Raw genomic sequence first — 22,229 nt, 5'->3', positions numbered from 1 at the left:
AGACTCTTTTGACAAAGTAGGTACACCTATGGGGAACTATCGTGAAAATATTCTCCTGCGAGCCTCTGAAGAATGAGCCTACAGACCTTCAAGAACTGACATCACTGGCCACAACGCACACAAGTCACTTCAAAAGCACCAACGTAGCTGCTCACCTCTCTTTCCTGAAGTATGATAACGTGTCCTAGCCTTTCACCTGCAGCAAAGGATCACAAAGAGTATAAGTCAGATCAGAAAACACATGAAACGCATTGAAAAATGCAGGACACTAATTGGTTCTGTCGTAATCATTTATCAAACAGGCATCCCCACACATCCCGTCCTTGCCACACAAATCATAGTTGCTGGGTCCATGTATCACCCTTGTCATGTCACTGCTTCACTGACTTCCCCTCTGAATTCTTCACTCTGCAATAGTCAATAATCCTTTCTACAATAATCCTTCATGCTATGCAAATGAGCGCCATGGTGAGCCTGTGACAGATGCAGCCTTACCGGTCGGTGCCTGCTTTCTCCTTCTGTGGTTATCTTCTTCCTTCAGTGTCCTCAACATTCCAGACCCCAGGGCGGTATCTCAGACAGTCCAATTCCCCTCAAAATACCAGAGATGAAAAGGAAAAGTTAGAACAGTAACAGCACATTTGGTATTTCACTGCAGCGGTCAAAGTGTTAAGAATACATTAGACACAAAATTCTGACGTTTAAATGTATATCAGACGGGGACTGCTTCTTCACTCTGAGGTCCTCATTGGCCTTTTCCCTGCCATCTGTGGCATTTGCCTTGATTTTGCCTGTCACCAGGTCTATTCCAAAGTTGGTTTTGTCCATCTAGTGATATGATATCCCTCTTTTGGCCATTTCTCCTGGACTTTGGTCTGTGTCCCCATGTCATCCCTGTGCTCTGTGAAATGGCTTCTACTGAGGAACAATGCCATCTCCTAAGCTGTGGCATCATGTGTTTCTAGAGGTCATTCTTTGTAGGTTTAGACCATGGGATTTTCCACAAACCAATGCCCTGTTCATTGGTTTCACCTGTGTAAGTTATGTCTAAAGACTTACACTTTTTAGCCTGAGGATTTTCACTTGAGAATTCTCATGGTTCCCACTCTAAGGACAAAGCAAGAATGGATATGCCTCAGAAACGCGCATTCTTCCTCCAAACATGGTCTTGCTCAAAGGATTTAGCAAAATATAAGTATTTTTAATTACTACCTTTTAAAGCCTGTGGGACTATAGAGTTGTGGTTTTTGTTTGTTTAAGTTGTCAACAGTGGGATGAATTGCACTCAGCCTCAAACTCAGCAAACTAAACACCCTACTCTGTATGGTTATTACAAGATTTAAAGGAGGTAATCTATGAAATAGTATTTATCTTAGCATATAGTACATATACTAAGAACTCATATGTAAAATTGTAATACATATGTTTGAAACTATATACAACACACACACACATGCACACAAATGAAACGCTAAAATAATGACCAGAACTCACTACCAGCATTCTTTGAATAGTCTTCCTATAAAATTAGTTTATTGACCATATCAAAACAAGCACATACACATATCATTTTACATGAGTGAAATACAAAATCAATGCCTCAAACAGTTAGTACTCATAACTGGTGAGAAAATGAACTTTTGAAAACCCTGGATTTTCATATCAATTAACTTGAACACACATTACCACATATAACTGAACATGATGCACTTGGAGAAATGTACCATCACTATTTTCCCAATCATTGTGACCTGATGAACAGGTGACTTACAATTTTACAATAATAACTAAGGCTGCAATGAGTACCCTTGAGTTTATATCATCTTTGAACACGACCTATTACATCCCATAGGTAAATTTCTAAAAATAAAATTGTTAAGTCAAAATGTGCTAATTTCCATTGAACACATATTTTCCACTGTCTTCTGGAAAGATTGTAACATGCCAGGAGTCTCAAAGTCTCCACATTTTATTAACAAATGTACCCGTTAATCTGATAGGTGAAAAAAGGACAAGCAATTGTTCATTTGTTTCATTGTGTGTGTCTATGTGTGTATACACACACATTTAATTATTTCATTACAGATTCATAATTTATAATTATTCCATATATATTTATTTCATCATAAAGATTGATATAGTCGGGCATAATTTTCTATGGTTTTGGCCATCATAATACTTTTCTTTTCGGGTTTGTTCATGTATGTGCTTTCCCACTCTTGTACGGGATGCTCGTCTTAGAATTCCTAATTGATTTGAGTTGGACTTTCACAGAATATTAACACTAAATTGGTAACATAAGTTTCAAGTAAACATACATATACATTTTTAAGTGACTGTAAAATAAGAAATAGCCCAAATTTAATCTGAAATTAGCAGGTTGTAGGTTCTCTTTCTCTCCTCTACACCCTCCACTACAGATACTATGGACAAGTGAGCGCCAGCTTGGCAAACCTAGTTCAACTGGACTGAAGATTGTATCGGTGGGCCATGTTTATATATTGTTTACTCTTTCACATTTTTAAAAACTAGGTTAAATAGTAGCGTTGGAATATACTAATCCTATTCTGAGATGTTGAAACAATTCCAACTGTTTAGATGACGTCAAAATGGACTGGAGTCATTGCCAAAGGAGGTTGGCTACCATCAAGGAAGCTGAAAGATACATTTTGATTCCAACTTTGCTGAAGGAAAAAAAAAGGCAGGCAAGATTGTGGGCACTAATTCCTTGGGCACTTTATAGATGGAATGTGGAAGCAATATGTTAAAGTTTCAAGGATATTTGTGAATAATAACTGGAAGGGGGTTCATAGCACTCCAATCCCTTATGCAGTTCTGGTTTCACATTGTTTAGGTTATTATGTTATTCTCTTACAAATGAGATTTAGCAAAAGAGCTAAAATAATTTTCATGAAAATAATTCCCAGATATTTTTACCATGTGGCTGAGTTAATCTGATATTTTTCAGGTCCTGGTTTAACCAATGCTCTAGTTCAGGGATTGGTGAACTAAAGCTCACAGCCTTCTACTGTAAATAAAGTTTTATTGAAACACAGCCACACTCATTGAATTACACATTGTGTCTGGCTGCTTGCACACTCTGATAGCAGAGTGTTCACCACTGTTCTTTCACATGGAAGGTAACTCCATGGGGTCTGCATTACTGTCACCTTCTGCCTCTTCTACCTAAGGGCAGGACAGATGGATGGATGGATGGATGGATGGATGGATGGATGGATACATAGATAGATAGGAGATAGGCAGACAGATAGATAAAATGGTGATAGATAATTAGATAGACAGATAGTTAATAGGTAGAGATATACAGATAGATTATGAAAAATAAATTGATAGATAAAAGTACAATTGGGCCAACTTTTAGAATCATTAACATAAGACATAACACCACCAATCAAAGAATTTCTCAAAACTGAGCACTTCTATTCCCACAGAAACTTATTTACCTTACATGTCCATTGCAATACTATTTCTAAACTTCTCATAAGGTTATAGAAGGGAAGTACTATGTTTTGGTGATGGTGTACATTACAAAACCTGTAACAGCTCCCCTTTCCTGCATGATTGTCATGTGAGTTGACATGTGGAAGTCATGCCAAGGTGAAAAACTATGCTATTAAAATCAAACAGATACAACTAGAGGATTAATTCTATCTTCCCCAAATTCAGAGGTTGCGAGGTGACTACGAGTACGTCCCACTTATCTTCAATAAAATCACGGTATTTCAAAAGCTGGATCAATTCTGTGTTAAGAAAACTTACAGCACACTTTTACAACACAGCACAAGTCACAAAATATCCCATATTTCTATGCTTTGACTACGGAAGCATTATCAATTAAACAAAATGATATTTCTAACATTAATTTACCCCAATCTTTTTACATTGCCTTTTCTCTTTAACAGTCATCCACTCAGTCTCTAACTTATTATTTTATTATAAAACCATGAAAGCAAAACTAGCCACTTAAAAATATGGAATGATTATGTTCTGTAGGACTTTCTGGGTGAGACAAGACTATAAACAAAACTGATTCCCTGTCAAAGGAGCTCATTTTATCAAAACTGTGAAAGAGGCACAGAGAGCAAGAGATGAAACAAACCTTCTAGCTAAGAGTTCTTCATAACTATCTTTTGTTAAAGCATCTGTCACACCCTTCCTAGCTAGCCAACACTTCCATCTCAACTATTCGCTATACAAGCTAGAAGGAAATGGTTATATCCAACAAAGACCAGCCAACTATGGGGTATTCTCTTTAAAGGTACACCATAATTCTATATTAATAAAAATACCTCTCAATAAAGAGGGCTGAGAAAAATTATCACTAGTAGTCCTGGTGCTAAAGAAAGTTCTTTGGGCCGACCTGGTGGTTCAGGTGGTTGGAGTGCTGTGCTGCTAACGCCGAGGTCGCGGGTTTGATTCCCACATGGGCCAGTGAGCTGAACCCCCTACAACTTAGATTGGGAACAACGGCTCTCCCTGGAGCTGGGCTGCCGTGAGCAGCCGGAGCTCGGTGTGAGCTGCCGTGGGCTGCTATGTACTGTCCTGGGCTACCATGTGGTGCCATGAGCATGAGTGGCCATTGGCCAGTGTGAGTGGCCGCAGCCATCGTGAGCAACCGGAGCTCGGTGTGAGCTGCCGTGGGCTGCTGTGGGCTACCGTGTGGTGCCATGAGCGTGAATGGCCGGTGGCCAGCATGAGTGGCCGGCAGCCATCGTGAGTGGCCGGTAGCCGGCGAGAGCTGCCGACCGACGACTGGTGACAGACTGTCCCAGCCGGGGGGGAGCGCAAGGCTCATAATACCAGCACACAAGCCAGGGAGCTGTGTCCTACACAACTAGACTGAAAAACAACGGCTTTTCACCATGAAGTAAACTTCAAAATAGTGTATTATCTCTGGTAATACACTCTTATATTATACATTTCATAATATAAGAGGGTCCATTTACAAGGGAGACGTAGCCATCATTAATGTTCATGTGACTAATTACAGATTTTCAAATTACATGAAATGAAACTGACAGAAACAAAGGGAGTAACAGACAAATCCACAATCATACTGGGTGATTTTTAACTCTACTCTTTCCTTAATTTAAGGAACAAGACACAACAGAAGTTAAGAACAACACTATCAACCATCCCAAGAACAACACTGTCACCTAATGGGCATTGATACAACACAATCACCAACAACTTTAGAATAAATACACTTTTTTTAAGTGTCTATGATACACTTACCAAGACCAACCATATACTAGGCTAAAAAATAAGTCTAAAAAGGTTTAAAATCATTCAACTGATATAGAATATAAAATAATGAAAATTAGAAATTCATGCAAGAAAATATAGTTTTTTGAAATTGTATTTTTATTTAAGTTTCAAAACTAAAGTATCTTTTAAAAAAAGAAATCAGTGAAGAACTTATACATTTCTGTAACTAATTAAATTTGCATAGGTAATGAAAGTTTCTCTGATTTTCCACAATTATGTGTTCTTAATTTAGTTCTGCTTTAAAGTTAAGCAATACTTATTGAAAGCATTTAGTCAGCACAGGATTGAAATGCAACCCTAGAATAATGGTTCCACACCTCAGGAGGAGATTTGACAGAGAGAAATATTTTTACTGTCATTAAAATGTGACCCCTTACCCAAGGCTAAGAAAACTCAGAAGATTAAAACATTATTGAAGAAAACACTTCAAATTTGGAAAAATAGATGTTAGAGCAAAGGCAAAAATTTCAACTGAGAAGAAAAATTCAAAACTTTAGGAACTGGGAGTCAACCAAGATTGTGACATAGGAAGCTCCTGAACTCCCCTCTACCCACGAACACACAGTACACGTGGAGGAATTTCCTCTGAATGAGATCCAGAAACCAGCTGAATGACTCCCACACATTGGACAAATGAGAAAATAGGTATATATATTTTAAAAATTATACCAAAACAGGTAAAAAGTAAACAGACGGAGACACACTCTTACCACAAATACCACCCCAGCACAGAACCATATGATCAGGGGGAATCCAACTTCTAGCTTCTCCCTGAGGAACAAAGGGCTTGCCCGCCCCATCTAGCACCTCAATTCTTAAGACTCCCACCACAGAGATGGATTCACAAAACCCCTAGCTCTACAAACTAATGAAGCTTATGTCAATGAAACTTAGAATAGTATAGCAACAAAAAAGCAATTCTTAACAGGCATGCAAGCACTCACCAAGGCTATCACCCTGGGAGTCAGCAAAGAGGGAACAGGCAAAATTGCCCAACTCCTCACAGTCTTTTTCTGAAAGAGATTTATCTGCAAACTTTAAAAGCTGCTGCCTGCAGGCCAGTCTTCTAATTTAGCAGGTACCTAGGTCTGGCTGTAATTTTTTTCCAGAGACCAGGGAAGGAGGCAGACACCTTTCACTCCTTCTCCTTCCAGCCCATTCCAAAATAATAAAACTCAGTTACCAGTATTTCCCTAGATAAAGAAGTGGGAAGGAAGCTTATTTAATTAAATAATAGCTGAAAAATTCTCTAATGTGGGAAAAGAAAGAGATGTCCACACCCGGGAATACCAAAGAATACCAAACAAGAAAAATCCCAAAGAAGAAGAATCCAACAAGACCCACACCAAGACATATTATAATTAAATTGTCAAAAGTTAAAGACTTGGAGATAATCTTAAAAGCAGCAAGAGAAAGCAACTTGTTACATACAAAGGAATCCCCTTAAAACCAGCAGCAAATTTTCAGCAGAAACCTTGCAGGAGAGAAAGAAATAGGATAACATATTCAAAGTGCTGAAGGAAAAGACTGCCAACAAAAAACACTCTACCCAGCAAAGGGGTTCTTCAGAATTAAAAGAGCTAAAGAGTTTTCTGGGGAAACAAAATTTGAAAGACCAGCCTTAAAAGAGATGTAAAAGGTTGTTCTCAATCAGAAACAAAAGAATGCAATTATTAAAAGGAAAATATATGAGAATATAAAACTCACTGGTAAATGTAAATATATAGTTAAATTCAGAATATTCTAATGTATTAGTGATGGAGAAACCACTTATAACTCCAGAATGAAGCTTTAAAATTTTAAAAATAGCTATGACTACAATGATTTGTTAATGGAAAAACAATGTAAACAGAGGCAAATCATGAAATCAAAACATAATACGTTGGGGTGAGGGAACATTGGTATGCAGTTATTATTGGCTTAAATAGATTGTTATACATAAAATATGTTTTATGTAAGCCTCAGGTTAACCACAAAGCAGCAGCCTACACCATATACATCAAAATAAATAAATAAACACATACATACATACATACATACATACATACATATATAAATAGAAAGAAATTAAAGCATACTACTACTACTACTACAAAAATCAAATCACAAAAGAATAGAGAAAGAGAGGAGGAAAGGAACAAAGGAATTATAAAACGACGAGACAAAAATTAACAAATAACTATAGTAAGTACAAACCTAGGAATAATTACTTTAAATGTAAATGGACTAATATTTCCAATCAAAAGACATAGTGGCCTAATGGATAACAAAACAACACCCAACAATATATTGTCTAAAACAGACTCACCTAAACTTTAAGGACACACATGGAATAAAAGTGAAGGGACAGAAAATACATTTCATGCAAATGAAAAGCAAAATAAATCAGGGATATCTATACTTATATCAGACAAAATGAGCTTTAGACCAAAGACTGGAGAAAAGGTCATTATATAATGTTAAAAGGGTCAATTCATCAAGAAGGTATGACAATTGTAAGTACCTATTCATCTTAGTGGCACCTAAATATGTAAAGAAAATATTAAGTACCTAAAGGGTGCAATACATAGCAATACAATAATAGCAGGGGACTTTAGTATCCACATTTAACATTTCAACAACAGATCACCCAGACAGAAAACCAGTAAGAAAACATAGGACTTAAACGACACATTATTTCAGATGGAAGAGAAACAGAGAGAGACAGAGAGAGAGAAAGAGGAAACATTTGATATAACAGCAGCAGAGGGCCACAAAATATGTATTAGTAAATTTAAGATTGAAATCATATCAAGCATCTTTTCTGACCACAATGGTATAAAACTGGAAATCAATTACAAGAAAACTAATAAATTTACAAATATATAAATATTAAACAACATGCTCCTAAACAACCAATGAGTAAAAGGAATCAAAAGAGAAAAAAACATCTTGAGACAAACAAAAATGCAAGGATAAAATACCAAAATGTATGGTATGCAGTAAAAGTAGTTCTAAGGAAGAAGTTTATTATGATAAACACCTGCATGAAGGAAAAAAAAAATGATCTTAAACAAACTAACTTTATATCTCAAGTAACTACAAAAAATAAAAACAAACCACAATATGATATATAGATGTATTACAAAATTGTACACCTGAAACTGATGTAACTTTACTCACCATTGTCACCCCAACAAACTTTAATTAAAAAAAAAAAAACTAAGCCCAATGTTAACAGAAAAAATAAAATAACAAAGATCAAAGCAGAAATAGAGACCAAAAAGACCAAAAAGATCAATGAAACTAAGAGCTATTTTTTTTTATAAAAGATAACCAAATAGAAAAACCTTTAGACTTACCAAGAAAAAAAGAGGTAAGACTCGACTAAAACTACAGATCAAAGAGGAGACATGACAACTGGTACCAAAGAAACACAAAATATCGTAAGACACCATTGCCATATGCCACTTCATGACAAGGAGGACATGGTTTGAGAAGTGTGTCCTTGGGTGACACGTCAGAGTGAACGCCACTGGTGCACTTACACACAGCTCAGTGGTATGTGCGTGCCAGACACTCTTACAGGACAGGTAGCACAGACGGTATATGTATATCAGCATCACCACAAACACGTGAGCAACTGTAGTGTAAGCCAACAGCTGGTTTTGCTTATTGTAACCCAAGTGCCTGACATAACATTTTGCTACTGAGGCACCCATTTCAAAGGGGTATCCACTTCAACAGAGACTACCTGGAATAAGCTCAGTGCCAGCCACAGGATGAGATAAAGAGCCAGGCCACCTCCCCTTGCTGAGGCTCCCTTGTTTTAGATCTCACTTGATTTTGATAACTGATCATTTGGGCCACTTCTGTTTTTTATTCTCTTCCTGTGTTTTAAAGTCTCACTCTTATGTTTTAAACACACCATTGAAGAGTGAGCCTGCAAAAGCCTATGCCCCCAGCCTCAACCCCAATAAAAGCAGAACCCCAGGCCCATGACCTTTATCTAGGAGTCACTGTGTACCCCCTGGGGTAGCTTCTATGCTCCAGGAACTGTAAGTAATAAACCCCTTTTTTCCTCAAAGTTTCTAACGGGTATCCTGTACTCTAATAAGAATCACAAGGCTCAGTCCAGTCGTAACACTGGTTTAGAAAGGGGACACGTCTGTGGGGAACTTACCAGGCATTTCTAGCTGATAGCATTACTATCCATAGACTGAAACTGGCTCAAAACAGTCACTTGTTATGCTACAATCTTAGGACAGCTATTAGGATATAAGGAAATAGGAATTTCTCAGCTCCACTATAATCCTATAGGACCACTGTTGCACATGTGGTTCATTGTTAATTGAAACACTGTCATGAGATACATGACTATACTATGAACAATTCTATGCCAACAAATTCGACAGCCAAGAAGAAATGGATAAATTCTTAGAAACATACAACCAACCGAGACCGAATCATGAAGAAATAGAAAATCTGAACAGATCAATTAGTATAAAGGAGACCGAATCAGCAACCAAAAAGTGCCCAACAAAAAAAAGTCTAGGAATAGATGGCTTCACTGGCAAATTCTACCAAACAGTTAAAGAAGAACTAATACCTATTCTTTTCAAACTCTTCCAAAAAAAGAAGACAATGGAACACTTCCAAACTCATGTTACGAGGCCAGCATTATCCTGATTCAAAAACCAGACAAGGACAGTACAAGAGAAGAAAACTATAGGTCAATATCCCTGATGAACATAGGTGCAAAAATCCTCAATAACGTATTAGCAAACAAAATGCAACAATATATTCAAAGGTTCATACAACATTATGGAGTGAAATTTATTCCAGGGATTTTCATAGATGCTTTTGCATCCACAAATCAATCAATGTGACACACTACATTAACAAAATGGAAGAATAAAAATCATATAATCATTTGAATAGATGCAAACAAAGCACATGAAAAAACTCAACCTCTATTTATGATAAAAACTCTCAGCAAAGTCGGTACAGAGGAAGGTATCTCAGCATAATAAAGGCCATATAAGACAGGCCCAATAGCCCACTTCACACTCAATACTGAAAAGCTGAAAACCTACAGAGGATAGCCTACTGCTGTAATTGTATGTGCTATACTTTTATATGACTGCAGCGCAACAGGCTTATTTATACAAGCATCACCACAAACAGGAGTAATCTGTTACCCTATAACAATACGATGGTTATGACATCACTGGATGATAGGAATTTTTCAGTTCCATTATAATGTTAGGGAACCACCATCATGTACTTGTGTGCAGTCCGTCATTGACTAAAATGTCATTATGTGGTGCATGATTGTAATAGAAAACTTCAAAGACTCCACCAAAACATTTTTAGAACAGACAATTTCAGTAAAGTTCTGAAACACAAAATCAATATTCACAAATCAGTTCTGTTTCTATACACCAACTACAAAGTAGAAGAAATAGAAATTAAGAAAACAATACCATTTACAATGGAATCAAAGGGAATGAAATACTTAGAAATAGATTTAACCACAGAGATGAAGGATCTGTACACTGAAAACTATAAGACATTGATGAGAGAAATTGAAAAGAGTACAAATAATTCTGTTTTTATGTATTGGAAGAATTAATATTGTTAAAATATCCATACTACCCAAAGTGATCTACATTTCAATGCAATCTCTATCAAAATTCCCATGGCAATTTTCACATAAATACCAAAAACAATCCCAAAATTTGTATGAGAGCTCAAAAGACCCTGGATAGCAAAGCAATCTTGAGAAAAAGAACAAAGCCAGATGTATCACACTTCCTGATTTCACACTATGTTATAAAACTATAGTAAACAAAACAATATGGTATGAGCACAAAACCAGATGCATAAATCACTGGAACAGCATGGAGAGACCAGAAATAAACCCATGGTCAATTAATTTTAAACCAACGAGCCAAGAGCACATGGAGAAAGGACAGTGTCTTCAATAAATGGTGTTGGAAACACTGGACAGTCACATGTAAAAGAATGAAAGTAGACCCCCATCTTACACCGAACACAAAAAACAACTCAAAATGGATTAAAGACTTGAATGTAAGACCAGATACCATAAAACTCATAGAAGAAAACATAGGCAGCAAACTCCCTGACATCGATCTTGACAATGACATTTTGGATTTGGCATCAGAAGCAAAAATAAATAAGTGAGACTACATCAAACTAAAAAACCTGCTCAGAAAAGGAAAACGTCAATAAAATAAAAAGAATGGGAGAAAATTTTTACAAACCACATATCTGATAAGGGGTCAATATACAAAATATACAAGGAACTCAGCTTAATAGGAAAAAAAATAATTCAACTTAAAAATGGACAAGGACCTAAGTAGACATTTTTCCAAAGAGGACATGCAAATGGCCAACAGGTGCTTAAAAAGATGCTCAGCATCATTAATCATGAGGGAAATTCAAAGCAAAAGCATGATGAGGTATCATGGTATACCTACTAGGATGTATATTATCAAAAAGACAAGAGATAGTCAATGCTGGTGGGAATATAGGGAAAAAGGAACCTTTGTACACAATTGCTGGGAATATAAATTGGTACAACCACTATGGAAAAGAATATGAAGTTTCCTCAAGAAATTAAAATGAAACTATCATAGCATGCAGTGATCATTTCTGGGCATATATGCAAAGGAAAAAATACATCTCAGAGAGATATCAGCACTCCCATGTTCATAGCAATTTTATTCACAATAGCCAAGGTATAGGAAAAAAGTAAGTGTCCATCAACAGATAAATGAATAAAGTAAGTATGGCGTGCACACACATGAATATCATTAACCCTTAAAAAGAAGGAAATTGTATCATTTGTGTTAAGATGAACCTGGAGGACATTATGCTAAGTGAAATAAGCCAGATAGAAGGAGAAATCAAATACAGCCTGGTATCACCTATATGAAACCATAAAAAAAAGTCAAACTCATAGAAAATGAGTATAAAAGTGGTTGAGGTGGGGGAACGGAAAGGTTGGTATTCAGTTCTAAGATAAATAAGGTCTGAGGATCTAACATATATGATGGTGACCATAGTTGGTTAAAATGGATGTATAACTGGAACTTACAACTACGAGAACTTAAATGTACTCACCAAAACACAAAACAAAACAGTCAATAAGTGAGATGATGGGTGTTTTAATTTACTTGATGGGGAAATGCTTTTAAACTACATACATACATCACATTGCCTTTAAATACTATTTATATAGCTTACAACTTTATATAATTATTCTACAATTTGATGTGTCAATTATACATCAAGAAAGCTAGGGAAAAACGTTAAGGATACAGATTTCTTAAGCAGTGTCAAAAAAAAGCAGTGTCAACTGGCACAACTCTGCCCTTATATCTCCATGGGCAACGAAGACAGTGCTTCTTAGTTCACGAAAGCTCATTTCCCTTCAATTCTAGTAAATCTGAAGACAGGCCCCAGCTGTTATCAGTGGTGGCCTTCTCCCTACACAAATTCAGAAGGGTAGCAAAGTGGAAGCCACAGCAAAGTGAGAATTACGTATCATTCACATGGAAGAGACGTAGGAGGGAAGCCACGGAGTGATCCTTATCTAATTTCCCAAATTCAGACATTTTTATGGTTTTTACCTATTACTTCCTTTTAAACAAAACACTTTATTCTCAAGAGTTAATATCTACATGTCTATATCTCAGGGGGGGAAAAATCACTCAATTTTATGTTCTTCTCTTTCAACATTGTCAAACATGAGATTCCCAAATAACTCAGATAGCATCACTTGTCTATCTGAAAAACACTATCCTTCCTTTATTGCTGTCTATTCTCTCATTATTTACGACCTCCTCAGTCATTCCTTCACAACGTTAACAAACTTTAGAGAAATTCTTACTTTCTCACATTACAGCATAAAATAAGGCAATAGAAAATAAGATCCCGTCAAGTCGGAGCTCATTACATATATTTTGGGAAAAGGAGACAGAACACACAACATAAAATGAACAAAAACTGGTAAGTGTATTACTGATTAGCATATAAGCACAACATTGAAGAGTTTGACGCGGGGAGACGAAGCAAATAAGATGCATTGCATACAGTTCTTCCCATTAAGAACTGGGTGAACCATTAAGAATGGGTGAACATACAGTTCACCCATTAAGGCAGTGACCAGTCCCGGGACACTTCTGGGCCATTGTACGTGGCCGCATCCCAAGCTGACCATTTCAGCATGGACCCGTTCAGACGCTCACTGCACACCAGTGCTTTCTCCACTAAGATAAGGGGAGTGGATGGGAACCCCATACAGTATCACGAACGACAATAACCACGAGTCAGACAATTTAACCGCGCTGTGGTTGAATCTATTACTACTCCAAATTGAACCAACAGCCGTATTTTTCTGAAGGTAATAAAGTCAGAAGAAATCTTAAACTTACTCAGGATAACAGATTAAAAGCCAGACGGAAAGCAAGAAGAGGGGACCCATCTCCTATTCACCTAGAGTTTAAACGTCCTTCTAGAAGCCAACACACTCTGACAACTTGGTCAGCCCCCTGCTGACAGGGCATGTTTTTACCTCTTCCCAATCTCCATGAGAGTGAGTCTTCTTACTCTAGTTCTAGACTTTCTGAACCTAACGGTAATATGTGAGAGGCTCACGTACAAATCCCCCCTTCTCTGCTGCCTCCCCTGGTGATTCTTTGAAACACGAACTCCCCACTCCCCATTAGTCAGCAGGCTCCTTGAATAGAACACTAAACCGCTGAGCGGGGTCACAGAGATGAGTAGAACTTCCACACTTTTGGGGAACACCAATCATACTTCGCATCCATGGTAGGATGGCATACAGATACACAAAGGAAGAACCTTTAAGTTAGAAAGTTCAAAGACAGCACTGTAAGGACAGTATTATGATGAGAGCGGTCTCCCTGAAGTCACACATATAGATTGTATGATATTGTTCCTTCTCATGATTGACAGCCATTTGTAAGTGACTGTCACCCACAATGAAGCCTTATTATTGATCAGTCCACAGTCTCTCAAGAACAGCTCCTCTCTTTCAAGGGAACTTTGAAAACAGAGGAGTGTGTGTCTGTCCCCTAGCCCTGCTGTCCCGCGGCCCACCAGCACGTATGTGGGCAGTGATCTTGCAGGCCATCCCAACTGCTCTGCTGTTCACTGCTTCTCCACCCCAGCGGGCTGGCCTCCACGATGGCAGTGTCCCCAGGGCCCAGCATGTTAGGAAGCCCGGGAGTGGGCATTTGTATTAATTCTGTGTGGATGACTATTTAAAGGGGACGCTGTGCTATAAGCCTTTGACCTCATGCCTTGAACAGTAAAAACGCGTGTGGGTTTTTTGTTTCTCTTGAGGGGGGTTTATTTCCTTTTGTTTTTATTCTGTCCTTTCCTCTGTCTTTTCGTGTAGACCAGATATTTGAAAGGCTGACGATGGCTAAAGGTGGAACATGCAGCTTGCTTACCCATTATTTTGGGGACGCTTTTACCCAGGATAGGAGATGGGGTCATGGATTCACCAGGCAAATGTGGTGCTCACCCTTCACCCTTCACCTCTGGTTCAGGTGTTATTGTTTCTCTTTCCAAACACGTGATCAGACTGGCTTTTTCTATATAGAAGGATTCTCCTTCTTTGAAAAGAAAAACTAACTAAAAATAGGGGAGTGCATAATACAAAGGAAATAAATATTTTCTAGGGCTAGAATGCACATAAAAGAGCTATAAAACATGCTGCTTTGATCCAGAGGAAAACATCTACCACCCCTACAGCTTCGTCTCTGGATTGCTTTTGTTTAAGAGAATATAGGAGACCAAAGAGCACCACTGGTACATGCCATGGAGGCAGGAAATAAAATAAAGGTTGCATTCTGCAACTCTACCACTAGCAACGGGGATGTACACCTCAGCCAGGAATGTTTCTCCATGAAGCCTAACCCAGCAGAGAATGCTACGATCCCATATTCTGTATTTGCGTTCCAACTCAGCGGAGTCTATAGAATCTCTGTTTCCCTGGTCACGGCCCTGACACTCCCAGGAAAGATCCCCCAAGAGCTGCCTCACGCTGGGTCTCTATGAGCTTTCATTTCCCTCGCCCCTTAAGTGACTGGCCCATTCATCCGAACCTCACTCACTGACACACTCAAGAAGCAGTTTCATCAATGCAGTTATTAGATTTACGTACCCGCTGCATGCTGGGCTCTGTAAGGTAATGGAATGTTACCTATGAGTAGGACACTATCCCCGTCAAAGGAGCTCTTTATTCCTGGTCTGGTAAATCAACACAAAAATAAAACTTGGCAACCGAAAACTTAGGGACATAAAGCATGGGATACATTACGTGGTGACCATTTAGACAGGCCGGACAGAAAACTTCCAGACTCATTTCAAAAGCATGAGTTAGGCAATGACAATGTACAAGAAAGGAATCTCTAGAGTGTCATATTTGTTTGAGGCTCCTGTATGAATGTATGTAATTAAAATTTTTTTCTCCTGTAAAAATCAATCAATCAATCAATCTCTGGGAATATTCCAGACAAAAGTGGGAAAGATTGTCTTCCAGTCATACCTTCTCATTGACGTTAGTTACACTACGGGCATTACTTTCCTCTAGAACTCATTTCTACATGTATGTTCAGCACCCCTTGGCCTGGTCCCGATAGCACTTCCCCTCCAAATTCTACCTTCTGTACATTCCATCTCACTTCACTCTCGCGATTCCTAGCACCATCCTTTCTTCACTGCTCTTTCACTTGTTCACGATTACGCTGTTAGTGTTTCTCTGAAGTGGCCCCTCCCGCAGCCCTTTTTTCAACAGTCTTTGCTGAACATTTTACGAAAGTCAAGGCATCTGCAACTAGTGAGCAATCATGCCTGAGTGACAAATTCTACCGTGGCCCATGAATGCAGGAGCAGATAGGCACAATGCAAGTGGGAGCTTGAAGGAAAAAGCTGCACAGAGGTTACTAGAAGAATGAGGAGACATAATGAAGACGAGTTCTATCCTATGTGCGTGTAACATGGAATGCTGCCGAACAGGTTCTCCAATTGTACACCACATGCATCCTCGTTGTATTATTCATACAAGCAATTCACAAAACAGCATGTGTCTGTGCCAGGCTGACTGACACTGGGGACGTCACCACAGGGCACAGCGTAGACTCAGAGGGGTCCTCTGATTTGGCCTTGCCTGTTCAAGTACTACCTGCTCTCCCCCTCCATGCAACACCTAAACTTAACATCAGTGATATTCTTCTTTCCCTGCAATGCCGTGAAAGACTCCTAATCTATTGGTTTTCACTCAAAGACCGTGGACACTTCTGACAATCTCCTCTAACGATACTCCTCCTAGCTAAGTGCTGGAGCATTCTAGGAAGGCTTCAGGTGACTATATTCCTTCTTCCACAGGCACTCCATCGCTAGACCTCATCCTTTCCCAGGCCACTGGTACGAGTTTTTACTGATCAATCCAAAGTAGTACCTCGGTCCCCAGTCTCCCCCAAGTCCCACAGTCCTATTTCCATCTTAATAACCATCTTAACCCGTGGGTTTAATATGGATATAAAACTGGAAAAACATCTCTTTCTTCTCATGCATTTTGAGAAACCCAACCTTGCCCAGTCTGGTAAATGGTGTCAGCATTCATCCAGTTGCTGGGTCCCTGATCATATTATCCTATTTGAATCATAGTCTCTCCCAGTACCATCCAATACTTTACCAAGTAGGACTGACAATACTTTCAAAATACATCCTAAATCCAAGTCCTTCTCAACACTCCCATGTCAACCAACTGAGTATGACACCTTTCATATAACTACTGAAATAACCATGGAACGTGCCTTCTTACCTCCATTTTTCTAACTCATCAGTATGTTCTCCACAGTGATATTTATCCTACCTAACTTATTTGAATAGGTGAGATGATAGAAAACTCAAGTAGTGTAGAAATCAAAATTTGGAAATTTTGCAAACCAAAGCAGTTGACATGTTAGGAATAAAATACAGCAATTGAGGGGCTGGCCCAGTGGCTCAGGCGGTTGGAGCTCTGTGCTCGGAACGCCAAAGGCTGCTGGTTCGATTCCCACTTGGGCCAGTGGGCTCTCAACCACAAGGTTGCCAGTTCGATTCCTTGACTCCCACAAGGGATGGTGGGCTGCGCCCCCTGCAACTAACAACAGCAACTGGACCTGGAGCTGAGCTGTGCACTCCACAACTGAGACTGAAAGGACAACAACTTGACTTGGAAAAAAGTCCTAGAAGTACACACACTGTTCCCCAATAAAGTCCTGTTCCCCTTCCCCAATAATAATAAAAAAAATCTTAAAAAAAAATACAGCCATTGAGCGGGGCAATGATTTTTGCCCAAAGTACTGAGAACACTGTACCTTGGAAAATGCTGAATGAGATTGTGGGAAGGAAAACATCTGTAAGGGTCTATAATTCTTGATGCTAAACAAAAAACCAAGTCTAGAAGGTAATTATCTTGTGGAAAAATTAAAGATAACATAGTTGTTACATGTTGTTACATGAACTAGCTAGAGCTGGTAAATGGTGAATAGAACAGTGTAGCAGAGAATATTTCAAACTGTGCAATAAATACATTAGGAGTATTTTTAACGAGTTGTACAGCTTTGCCTTGGTATTAACTTAATGTCCTGTTCTAGTTAAACCAATTACCAGAAAGGTCTGGAATTTTGTGCGAGTGATTCATCAGAGTAGTAAAACTCAAGAGATGTATAGGGAGAAAGAAGAGGCTACAATCAGTCTTCTCCTTAAACTTCTTGGTCAAGCTCACTCTCCTCCTTCTAGAAATGGCCCTATTCTCATTGGACAGATTCCTCACGACGGGGTCTCTTTAATGGGAAGTCACCGTGTTCGGTGCTCATATGCCTTTACTCTCCTCGGCATCCTCATTTCAAGTTCATAGCGGCTACTCGAGCGTGTCTTTCATCATGGAAAATACTGAGCCATGCTGGCCCCTTGCCCGCCTCTCCAGGGTAAGACACGTGGCTTTCTGTTTTGATGAGAAATTAGAGAGGCTGCATTTTCTTTGGGACTACTCTACAATTTCATCCTGTAAAAGGTTTTGGCAGCACAGTTTCTATTACCATCCCTGAGAATAACTAAATAGTAATGTGCTCTCCTGTTGCGATTTCCTATTTGTTTTTACTTTAATTCCCTTCATATCATGGAAACTTTAAGAGTTTGCTAGATTGAGACTGAATTTATGATGTTATTAAGATGATCTTAATAACACCACCACCAAAACAATAGTATATTTGGCCTCATGGGAGAGAAGAAGATGTATTTTAGCCAGAAAGATTTCAAAAGTTCCTAAATACCTATATCACATATGTGAAAGCAACAATATTTATAGTAAAATGGGAATTGACGTCCCTTGATCCCTGACTGACTTCTTCAATTGTTTCCTCTTTAGATGACAAGTTTCTTCACTGGTCATTTGTTTGCCCATTTATTTGCACATTCGTCAGCTGATACTTTGTTTACAATCAGTAATTCTGGCCTCAATTCTGTTTTCTCTTTATGCATTTAATGACAATATCTACTGAGCCTCTGCTACAAGCCTGTCACTAAAGACTAACTGCAAAGTTAGATACAGTGGGCAGGGGACAATCAGATTACCGTTTCAGCCAAAGCCTTAGGTCATGTCCGTGCCTCTGTAAACACACCACATTGGTTCACAACTTATAAACTGATACGACATTTCTATTCCTATCAGGTGGCCTGCACCTTAGCAACACAGAGATAGATTTTGAAACATCACATTCAGGATGCATTTCATTAATTCAACCAAGTCACTTTTCAAAACGTAGAATTTATCTATTCTGGAAACCGTACTTCAGTAGCATGGAATTCGGGATTATGACTAGTAAACTGCTTCCACTTTCCTGGTACAGAGAACACAGAATTTAGGAATATATGGGTTTTAGACAACACACCCACTGCGGCCCTCAGTGTCGTCTACACAGACATGACCTCCGAGGGTTGAATGGACAGTGAAAGGTGACACATGTACACACAGAAAGCTGAGTGTTCATCTTTAGATAGACTCTCCAATCTCGTTCCTTCACCACCAATCTCTGACACTCTACAGGGTTATGAAAACAAAGGGGTAACCAAGAAAAATGGGGGGGGCTACTGGTGATTTACCATCCACATCGAATATTGGTCTAGAGTGACTCTGAACCTGAACCCCACTGCACTGCCTCAGTCAGTCCAAGAAAACTGTTGACACCCTGCCAGTGATAATGGCGGTTCCAGTCCCCATACACGCTCTTCTCTGTCACGTGCATGTAGTTCATCACCCACCTCGTCAATTGAACCATGTGCTACCCTCATCCTGCTCCACAGTTTGGACAAGAACTTTAGATAACATAACCTCTCCCTGCTTAGTCCCATGGATCGCCATCTCAGTTCCACTCGGTATTCTCAGTTAAACAAATACTGTGTTGAACATTCAGTACAAGCCAGAATACATACATCCCTCCTTAGAGCAGGACACCAACTAACAGACAGCAAATAACAGGTTTAGCAAAGTCACCATTCATTCTGCTAACATTCACCTGTGACTGTTAAAACTATTGTATAAAAGTTTGATGGCAAATAGGATAGTGCATAGTTTCAAATGATCTCCCCACAGAATATTTATTAGTTACAAAGAAACATTCACTTTAAAGGGACGAGACCTAGTGGACACCAATTGAACCAAATGATCAAAGTTAATGGCACCAATAGGACAAAGTGACATCATTTGCCACGTGATGTGAATCACTGAGGTAGACACACATCCGTTATGAAGTACACCTGCCCGAAAGGCACAAAACACACAACCTATACCTATTCACGAGGAAACATCAGAAAATTCAGTTTCAGAGATCTTATGGTAGATGAGGGTAAAGGGATCAAATATATAGTGACAGAGGGAGAACTGAGTCTGGGTGGTGAGCACACGTGATACACAGATGATGTAACACAGAATTCTACACCTCAAACCTATGTAACTATACTAATCATTGTCACACCCAATAAACTTTAATTAAAAAAAAAACTATTAGCCATTTCTTTCCAAGAATACCAATGTCGGGCTGGCCCGGTGGCTCAAGTGGTTGGAGTGCCGAGCTCCTAATGCCGAGGTCGCCGGTTCGATTCGATTCCCACACGGGCCAGCGAGCTGCACCCTCCGCAACTAGAATGAAGTCAGTGAACTAACTGCCACTCATCTCCCGGTGGCCAGATGGCTCAGTTGGTTGGAGCATGGGCTCTCAACCACATGGTTGCCAGTTCGACTCCCACAAGGGATGGTGGGCTGCGTCCCCTGCAACTAACGACAGCAACAGGAACTGGAGCTGAGCTGTACCCTCCACAGCTAAGATTGAAAGGACAACAACTTGACTTGGAAAAAGTCCCAGAAGTACACACTGTTCCCCAATAAAGTCCTGTCCCCCTTCCCCAATTAAAAAAAAAAATCTTAAAAAAAAAAAGAATACCAACGTCGTGGAAGACAAAGAATGAATGAGGAACTGTGCAGATTTAATGAGACTAAAGAAACATGACACTTGAATTCCAGGCAGGAACCTTCTCTGGGTCCTGAGTAAGAGGAATTGCTGTAAAGAACATTCTGAGAACAACTAGTGAGATCTGATTATGGAGTGAACACTAATGTATTTGTACTCTTGATGAATTTCATGATTCAGAAAACTATACCAATGCTAATAATATAATCTAGTATAGACTCTCTGAAAGTTAGTGCTGAAGGACTTGGGGCTAAATACATATCTGCAACTTACAAATACTTCATAAAGAACAAGTAAGGTGAGGGAGACAGAGGGGCTTGTGGATGAAAGAGGAAGGGAGGGAACATACTTAAGAGAAAGAGAACACAACATTGCAGAAAAAAATCTGAGTGAAGAGTAAGTATATGGGGGTGCTCTGTATGATTCTTGAAACTCTAAATCTAAAATTATTTCCAAAATGAAACGTCAAAAAAAATAAACACTGGAATAAGGTATACTTAGGAAATTTACGAACCTCCAAGAAGCACTACATTTAAAAAAGTTCAATGGTACCTACCTCTTACAACCAGGATGACTCTTGTGATTGGAGGAAAGGTGATATATTGTTTTTTTAAAAAAAATAAATGATTTATATGTATTTGGACTTTTTTATCCATGGCCATTTACTGTTTAAGTTCGACATAAGTTAAAAACAGTATTTTCACCTATTAGATTGGCTAAAAACTTAAAAGGATTGATAACATCCACCATGTATTAGTTTTTATGAAAATTAGCACTGCCATCACACGACAGCTGTATGCTGAGCTGGAAAACATTTCAAGGGTAATTTAACAATATCTACTGAAATCAAGAGTATGCAGAACTGATGGTCCACCAATGCCACATCTAGAAATCTATCTTATAGAATTAGGAGCCCAAGCGCATTAATATAGTTATATAATTGATCTTTACAATATTATATGCAGCAGAAAAACAGTGAACTTGCATTTCCCAAACAGAGAAATGGACAAACCCATTACGATATGTACTTTACATCCAATGACAAGTCTGTAAGTAAGCTCTATTTATTGGTTTGGAAATAGTCCACAATATATTCAAACATAAAGTTGCAAAACAACATGTACCGTCCGTAATGATGGCATATTTGTCAAAAGAAGTCCACATAAACTTACACAAGCTTACGACAGATAGATTATGATATAAATGTTTAACTCTTGTCATCCCCAGGAATTATAAATAGGAATGGAAGATGGAGGGTAGATGATCAGTTTCCTTCAAATTGTTTAATAACTCATTCATTCTTGTGACCCTGTTTCAATGCACTAGGTGTCAAGCCAGTGCATTGTGACAGGTTGGGCAACACAGTTCAAGTTCCTTGATTACAGGACA

The 22,229-nt window shown here is 38.8% G+C and overlaps 1 long non-coding RNA gene across 2 annotated transcripts in view; it reads right to left on the bottom strand.

Moving 5' to 3' along the window:
- Positions 1-22,229, bottom strand: part of LOC117018805 (uncharacterized) — a 47,336-nt gene that overhangs the window by 19,701 nt on the left and 5,406 nt on the right. For both annotated transcript variants that reach the window (XR_004422325.1, XR_004422326.1), the window contains 2 exons: positions 496-592; positions 156-196 (listed from right to left, as the gene is read on the bottom strand). This is a non-coding gene — a long non-coding RNA (uncharacterized LOC117018805). The remainder of the gene's footprint in view (positions 1-155; positions 197-495; positions 593-22,229) is intronic.

This window comes from Rhinolophus ferrumequinum, chromosome 28 (genome assembly GCF_004115265.2).
Source record: "Rhinolophus ferrumequinum isolate MPI-CBG mRhiFer1 chromosome 28, mRhiFer1_v1.p, whole genome shotgun sequence".
NCBI classification, from domain to species: Eukaryota; Metazoa; Chordata; class Mammalia; order Chiroptera; family Rhinolophidae; genus Rhinolophus; species Rhinolophus ferrumequinum.
The sequence above is the reverse complement of the archived record's forward strand: the minus strand, read 5'-3'. Positions and strand labels throughout refer to the sequence as shown.